Below are 8723 nucleotides of genomic sequence, written 5' to 3'. Positions count from 1 at the left end.
TCCTCTGCTAGGAGAGTCCTAAATGTGTACTAATTATTACAAATGAGGGAAACTAGTGAGCCTATGTTCCTTTGGGTCTAGCTTACTTCACTTAATATGGTTTTTCCGTTTCCTTACAAATGGGGCGATGTCATTCTTTCTGATGGCAGTATAGAATTCCATTGTGTTTAAGTACCACATATTCTTGATTCAATCATCTACTGAGGGGCATCTGGATTGGTTCCATATCTTTGCTGTGGTAACTGGGGTTGAGTTTTTAACTGTGATCCTCTTACCCTCAGCCTCCTGAGTGAAAGGAGTGGAATTTAGCTTTAGTATTGTGAAAAAAACTTGTTTTGTCATAAGTCTACCCTACTCTGCAAAATGTGGTTACCCATTGCAGCAAAACATGGCTAGTCATTGCAGCAGACTTCCTAATCTTTGCAGATACTGAATGGACAATGGTTCTGGTGGAATGTTGCTGATGTTGTGTAGCTCTTTAAAGTGTGGGGTTGTGCTCTGGCACAAATCTGCCCCTTTGGCCTTTCCTGAGCTAAGATTTGATTCCCTTTGGGAATTGCAACATCTCCAGGGTTTTGTTTCCTTACTCCCTGTGTGACAGATTTCTTTATAGGATACACATATTACATTAATTTGTTTTGAGAATTTCACAACTTACTTGGAAATAATGGAGACATGGGGTGTTTCAAATTCTAATCTAGAAATCTCTAGCCTAGAGAGTTGAATGTGATAGATAAAGAGACTGCAAGGGGGTTGAATTCCTTCCTCACAGGAAGTCTTGGCAGATAGGTGAGGGGTTGCTGGGGAAAGAAATTCTGAAGAGAGAGGTTTGCAGCACCCCTGTTATCTGTCCTTCAGTTCTGTTGTACACATTGCTCTTCCTTACCTGACATGCCTACTGTCAGCAGTGTTTCTGATTTCAGAATTGTATTTTCATTTTTTTGTTTTTGAATACTTGTATGGACTTTGCCTGCTTGATTATCCTTAATATGAAGATCTAAAAATCAGAGTGCTTCAAAAGCCAAACTTGCTGATCAAAAAATGTTAGATTTCAGAACATTTCAGACTTTGGGAGCTCTATTTGTATTTTGAATTTTTGCATATGGGAGTGTGTGTTTGTGTGTAACTTACTCCTTTGCTATAAGATTTTGCTTCTTCAGTGTATTTTAGGATATAATATTTTGTGCAATCGCCTCTTCTGGTCTATGGATGTTTTATTCTGTTGTAGTCAAGATTATCATGATGTGGAAAGGGAAGCTCAGCTATTGGTTAATATGACAATGAGCAGTGCATTTTGGGCACTTTGTCATTCGAGTATGTTCAACTAACTTAAGCCCTGACGTTCAGCCATACTTTCTTTCCCCCTTTGGTGACATTGGGGTTTGAACTCAAGGCCTCAAGTTTGATTAGGAAGGTGTTATACCACCTGAGCCATGCATCTAACCCTTTTTTAGTACTGGTCTTGGGGCTTGAACTCAGGCCATGGGGTCAGTTCCTGGGCTTGCATGTGAGTGTGAGTTTGAGTGTGTGTGTGTGTGTATACATGCACATGTTCAAGGTTAGTGCTCTACCACTTGAGCCACAGCTCCATTTCTGCCTTCTTTTTTTAAAAAATATTTTTATTGTAATTAATAAAAGGGTTACATGATATTTGCCAGATAGAAGGTGCATTAATTCACATACATTGATACCCTTTCACATGTCTTGGTCCCCATTATCCTCTCCCAACCCCCCTTCCCTATCCAATTTCAAATAACCAAATACAAATATAGCCAATATATCAGATAACAAAGTGAGATACTGTAACAATATGAGATAACCAAGGGACAGCAAAGGAGATGAGAGATAACATAGTACATTAAGGACAACAATCATTCATTATATGGCTTTTGTTTCAATATCCTAGAGGTCCTTTCAATTAGCTTCATACTATATGATTTCTGCCTTCTTTTGCAGTTAATTGGAGAGAATTGTCTCATGACATTTACTGCCCTGGATGGCTTTAGGTGTGAGCTACCAATGGCCTGGCTTCCCAGCCTTGTTTTGCTCAGGACTTATTTTCAGCTGCAATTCTCTTACCTAGACTTTCTATGTAACTGGGATTATAGGTATGCAGCATTCCATCTAACTTATTTTTGAAATGGGCTCAAACTGACATTCTCCTATTTACCACCTGAGCAGCTGGTATTTCATTTGTGAGACATTTGTACTTGGTTCCTACTTGCTGCATTCTTAAGCATGTGCACACACAAAAAATAGGAGTCCTTTTGGGCTACTCACCCCATGTCTAGCTCTACTGATGGGCTGTGTAAACCTAATAACTCCATCATTGTATTGCCAGAATGCTGCATAGCTTCTGAAAGTGACATTTTTCAAATACTTGGTGGCTTTTGGGATATAAGCCCCCTTGATGTTCTGGGTAGCCTGTAGGATGTTCTTAAAGTGGTCACAAATATTGAATTACTTGATGTGCGTGATTCTTGGGATCAGGAGAGTAGTGAACCATTTGTACAGGTCATCACATGCTGCTTTTAGGGAGAGCTTACTTGTACATGTGTGTATATATGAATGTACACATATACATGCATTTTGACGGCTCTGGGTTTTGAACTGAGGGACTTTGTGCTTGCTACACTGATGCTTACCACTTGAGCTACATCTCTTTCCTGCTTTTTGGGGAGTTCTTTTGGAATGAAATCCTGTGAATTTTTCTGCTTGGTCCTTCAGATATCAGCCTCCAGAGTAGCTAGGACTATAGATTGGAGTTCCTGGCATCAAAGTGAGTTTATTTTAATTGGTACAATGGTAAAAATTGCTCTTTTTTTTTGGTGTTTTTTTTTTTTGATCTTTGGTTTGTACTGCTGTGTCTTGTCTATGCCCACTTTATAAAGGAGTGGTTGCAGAATTGTCAATCCATTTAACATTTAGATTAGAAATTTTTGGTGGAACAATGCTAAAATTGGTACTTCAGTTCCCAGCTCTTTGGCCAACGCTTTCTTTGCTTCTGTGTAGCATACTATCAAACCGAGCTATCTCTGAAAGTACTATTTGTTTACAAAAAATAGATTGCCAGGTTCAATGATATAGGCCGGAGGCTCCAGTTAGACTCAACAGCAGATAGTGCTGGAGGCTTTGTAGAGGCTGCAGTTCCTTCTCTCAGCTATACTGCTGGATCAAGCTTCTCCCTTCCTGAGCCCATTTGCAAATGCTTTCAGCTCCTTGTTCCTTGCCCCCTGCTTTAGATGTCAAATCCATGGAGCCAGTCCAAGTAGTTTCATTCATGATTAGGGAGGATTTCCAATAGGGGATGTACAAGGACAGTGGAAAATAGGAGAGAGAGACAGATGTGTTCCTATGAGAGACTGTATTGGAAGTTAGGTTCTGGGAAATTGCTTCTGTGGACCAGGCCTGTAATATCCTTTATGTTGGCAAGATAATGATGCCCAAGGATTAAGAGTACATCTATATCCCCAGTTCAGGTGCATCACGGAGTAGGATCATTATTTTGGTCCATAATCAACTCCTGATCTTTATTGCAGTGTTCAAGAGAATTCAAAATGGTGGTGTTCTGCTTTGCCCTTCCTTTCTCTCAGCTCTATCTTGCCAGCATTTTCAGTGTAATTCATATCACCGGCGATTTTATGAAGCCTCAAATGTAAGGTGCACACTGAATCATTAGAAAAACCATAGCACCCATTTTCCCAATTGATTGTCTTCTGTTTACAAGTGCAGCGTTTATTATCCACCTCTGGTTTTCCCTCCTTCCTTTACACTTTTCTCATCCTGTACTTAAAATAGCCTGGAGACAGCTACATGTGCTTCTGAGCAACCTTCTTCATTTACCAACATTTGGTTTAGACTCAAGGAATGTAAGCTATTTTTTTTTTTAAATGCTGGTTGAAGCGAGATGTAATTAGGCCAGTCAGCTAGCTGGCTTGTTTCCAGATACAAAGCATGGCCAGGGTAACTTGGATTCTCTGCACTCTTTTTCCAGACATTGAAATTTATTGGAGTTGATGAAAGTTATTTGTTGGTCACTTAATTTGCAAGTTGTGTTTTGGAAAGAGGTACACGTTGAGTATCTCTTACCAAAATGCTTGGGATCAGAGGTGTTTCAAGTTTTGAATTATTTTTTTTTAGATTTGAGGATATTTACATAGACTTTAGTGGTTCAGCATTCCTAATGATAAAATTTCAGTGTCTAAAATCTGAAACTTTCTGAGTGCTGACACAATTTGAATTTTTAGAGTAGAGATGATTAAGTATTTATTGGAGGAACTGTTTCATCTCTTAAGATGTTATATTACTGATACGAAATTTCCTATTTAGAGAAGAAAGTAATCTTTTTTTTTATTTTTTTATTTTTATTTTTTTATTGTAATTAGTAAAAGGGTTACATGATATTTGCCAGATAGAAGGTGCATTAATTCACATACATTGATACCCTTTCGCATGTCTTGGTACCCGTTTCCCTCCCCCCCAAGAAGAAAGTAATCTTAAGAAGTTTCTTGTTTGTATTTTCTTACAGACTAAGGATGATTTTATATGCTTTTGATGACCACTTGTGTATGATACTGGAGCTGTAATGTCCATAATTTTCCTGTTAATTTTCTTATCTTTAACATATCTTCTTAATGTATTCCTCTTGCTGTTTCTCATTTCTGTTTGTTTACATGATCCTTGGTTTAGTATCTGTGCATCATTTTCTCTCAAGGCAAAGATCTGCAGTTTTAATTGTTATAGTTATGTCAGAAACTCATTTCTGTTTCTGGGCTGGAATAAGTGGATGTGTCCCTTTCTGCCATTTAGGTATGGCTGTACATTTTATGAAAATATATATATGTATGCATTTCATGTGAGAGGCCCTTTTCTTTGGGCAATTAACACATGCATGTGTAAGTGATCTTTCACTGGAGGATTTTAATATATATATATATACATTATATAATATATATAACTTTTTCAATAATAGTATATACATATAATAACTTTTTCAATATATATTGAAAAAGTTATTATTTATATATAATATATATCATATTTATAGAATATATATACTAGTATTGAAAAAGTTATCATATCCAGAGAAAAACCTTACTTTGTAATAAAGAAACAGATGCCTCTCTTTCTCTTTCTCTCTCTCTCTCTCTCTCTTCCTATATTTAAAGATATCTATATCAATAATAATATTGAAAAGTCCCTTCTAGAGGAAAATTTCATTTTGTATTAGAGAAACAGATGACCTGAATTCCTTCTGGGAAACAATGGAAGGATCTAGCAGCCAGTTGTGAAACTGTTTTAGTTTCCTCTGTGTTTGGGAAAGCAAGGAAGGCATTTTAGCACCTTTGAAGAGGCACTAGCCTGGGGTAAGTAACAATTTAGTCCAGGTGGATAGAAAAGAATGCTGGTGACATTCCTCCCACAGCAGCATGTGTGACCTCCTGCTTGGAGGTCAGGCAGTAAAACATTTGAGTGAACTGGTGAAATGTTTTGTATTTATTTACAAGGCACTTAATCGCAAGACTGATCCCAATAAACTCAACAAGTCGTAGTGGTGGAGAGAGGTATATGAGGCATGCAGAATAGTAAAAGTGGGTTCTGGGAGCATCTGGGGTGGGGCATGTGGAAGGCATGTAATCCCCCTGCTACCTACCAAAGGTAGGTCATCAGAAAAGTGGTCATGGGTAGATACCATGAGGAATGCAATTAAGTCCATTCTATTCCCACCTGCTGTGGAGCCACGTGACATTTTGCTCGTAGGTTCTAGTTACCCAGCAGTATTTACATTCTGTTGTCTATACTTAATTCTTTCTCTTTAAATTGCCCATCCAACATTTCCCAGCAAAAATATTTGTTATTATATGTTAGTTGTCATTGAAAAAAAACACTTTTATGGGTTATTGCGGTTGGATTTAGAGCAAAAACATTAAAATATTTTCTAGTTAAGTCATTTTTATTATCACCATATTTTTATTTGTTTAAATATGGTTTGTAGAGAATAGCAACCACAAAACAGGACCACTGTCTTTAATTGTAACTAGTTAGTTCGTTACTTTTTTTTTTTGCCAGTCCTAGTCTTGAGCTCAGGGCCTGAGCACTGTTCTTGGAGTTTCTCAAGGCTAGAGCTCTACCACTTGAGCCTCAGCACCACTTCCTCAGCACCACTGCCTCATCCTCCTCATTGATTACTGGTATGCACTACCATGGCCAGCTTAGCCTACTTCCTTTTTTTAAAAAAAAGTACACACCATGTGCACACATCCATGCATACATGCATGCATGCACACACACCTATTGATTGATTCATTAATACTAGATTTTAACTCAGGGCCTCATGCCTACTTGTCTGGTGTTCTTCCACTTTGAGCTATGCCATCAGCTTGTCTTTTTGTTGGTTGGAAATGAAGTCTCACGGACTTTTCTGCCTCAGCTGGCTTCTAGTTGCCATCTGTGGATATGGACTTTTTTTTTTTTTATTGTTGTTGGTTGTGAGGCTTGACCTCTGGGCCTGGGCACTGTCCCTGAGCTTTTCAGCTCAAGGCTACAGCCCTACCCCTTGAGCCACAGCGCCACTTCCCAATTGCCATCCTTGGAATCTCATCTCCTGAGTAACTTCGATGGCAGACATGAGATACCAGCACCAACCCTTATTCATTTGTGTTTTACAGTGTGAGGGATTGAACCTAAAGCATTGTTTATATGTTGCATGTGCCTTTCCATTGAGTCCACCCTCAGTGCCAATAGGCTTTTATTGATTTCGATGGCTCTGCTTCTTTATGTTTTGAATAAAAGATTTCATGGGGTAGAGAAGGGTTAAATTTTTTGGTGACTGTTAACAATCCTGATTAAGTTGGAAGAGCTTTAACTTTAATAGACTACCAGAAAAACAATTTATATAAATAGTGGTCTCTAGCATGCCACAGAAGTCTAGCAGGATTAGTTTAATGAGTAGGGAAGAAGTTAGCCTATTGCACAAATAAGAGTACCTGGATATTAAATGAGATTTTTGACATTATTTGGGGATTTTGTTGTTTGAACTGTCTCTGGAACAGATGAGTGTGTGTGGGAGCTCTGCCTGTTAGGGACCAGGGATACTTTGGAGAACTTTATAGTGTTGTAGGTAGGGGCTGGGTACTGTGGCAGTGAACTAGGTGCTCCCATATAAGGTTGCAGTATAGACATAACTCAGATCATTTTAAGGGTGGTGAGGGCTTTGAGACAGGAATAGAATTAGTGCTGCTTATATGAACAGGCTTTCCCCTTGATTCTGGAAGGGATTTTATTTTCTTTTTCTTTTTGTTTTCTTGGAGGGAATATGCTGCTATGAACTTGCATTTGCTCTTTCAGCTACCATGTGAGCCATACCTCACCAGTGCTGGTACCAGCTTTTGGCTGGTTGTTTTGGAGTTTGTTTTTGCTGGTTATTTTGGTGAGGTAGTCTTGTACACTTTTCTGCCCAGGCTGGCTGTGAATCATACTTCTCTGATCTAATCCTGCTGAGTAGCCAGGATTACAAGCATGAGCTTTTGGCACTTGGCTTGAAATTTCACTAATAAAGAGACCATCTACAATAGCTTTATCTTGTGTGATTGTTGTTCTTATTGTACTGTGTTATTTCTCTTCTCTTTTGTTGCCCTTTGGTTAATCTCATATTGTTACTGTATCTGACTTTGTTACCTGGTATATTGTATATATGTTTATTTGAAATTGGAAAGGGAAGGGGGGCGGGGAACAAGATGATTGGGAGTGGGTGGGGAACAAAAACCATGAGAAGGGTATCAATGTGTGAGAAGTAATGCACCTACTATTTGGTGAATGTAACTGTAACCCCTTTATACATTACCTGACAATAAAAAAAATATTGGGGGAGGGGAAAGAGTCCATCCAGGTGGGATTTTCAGTTACCCTTCAGTTACCTTTATCAGTTGCTCCATGCTCGGAGAGTTTGAAAAAGGTAACTAAGGAATTAGGTAAGGATGCCAAAACAGAGTTCTTTCTTTAGAGGATTTTATGGTATAAAAAAATATTTGAATCTCTTGTTATAGGATTTTTACGTTGTATACACTGTTTTGGTCAATCCTAAGGCTTGAATTTGGGGCCTAGGCACTATCTCTGAGCTTCTTTTTGCTCAAGGCTAGCACTCTACCACTTGAGCCATAGAGTCACTTCCAGTTTTTTGCTGTTTATGTGGTACTGAGGAATCGAACCCAGGGCTTCATGCATGCTAGGCAAGCCCTCTACCAGGAAGCCATATTCCCAGCCCTGTATAAACTTTCTTATACTTTAAGTACTTCCTTTTTCCCTTCCCTCCATTTCCATTTGTGTTTTACTTTCTACATTGTAAGAAAGACATATTTCATTTGGTTGGTATTTTTTTCCCATATTTTCTTTTATGGCCTTCACTTGGTGTCGTGGTAGGATGATTGGGCGAAGGTGGTAAGGTAGTATTTCTTACTGCAGCTGTTTCTCAGCATTCACTTCACTAAGTTTGATGAGCTGATTTGGCTGCAGACTCTAGCTTCTCCTTTTGACCAAGTGTAGCTTGATCTTCAACTCATTTGATGGTAGGTTGACCAATGGGACATATTTGAGGAAGCTTCTCCCTTCTCCAGGGAAGACTTTTAAGTTTTTGATGCAATGATTTTAGCAATGTAGAGAGAACCACACATTTTCTTTTTTTGTGGGGGAGGGGTGAATGAAATTACGATATATTAACTTACAGA

Source organism: Megascapheus bottae, unplaced genomic scaffold (assembly GCF_031878675.1).
Source record: "Megascapheus bottae isolate mThoBot1 unplaced genomic scaffold, mThoBot2.hap1 H_1, whole genome shotgun sequence".
NCBI lineage: Eukaryota > Metazoa > Chordata > Mammalia > Rodentia > Geomyidae > Megascapheus > Megascapheus bottae.
Note: the sequence above shows the minus strand (reverse complement) of the source record.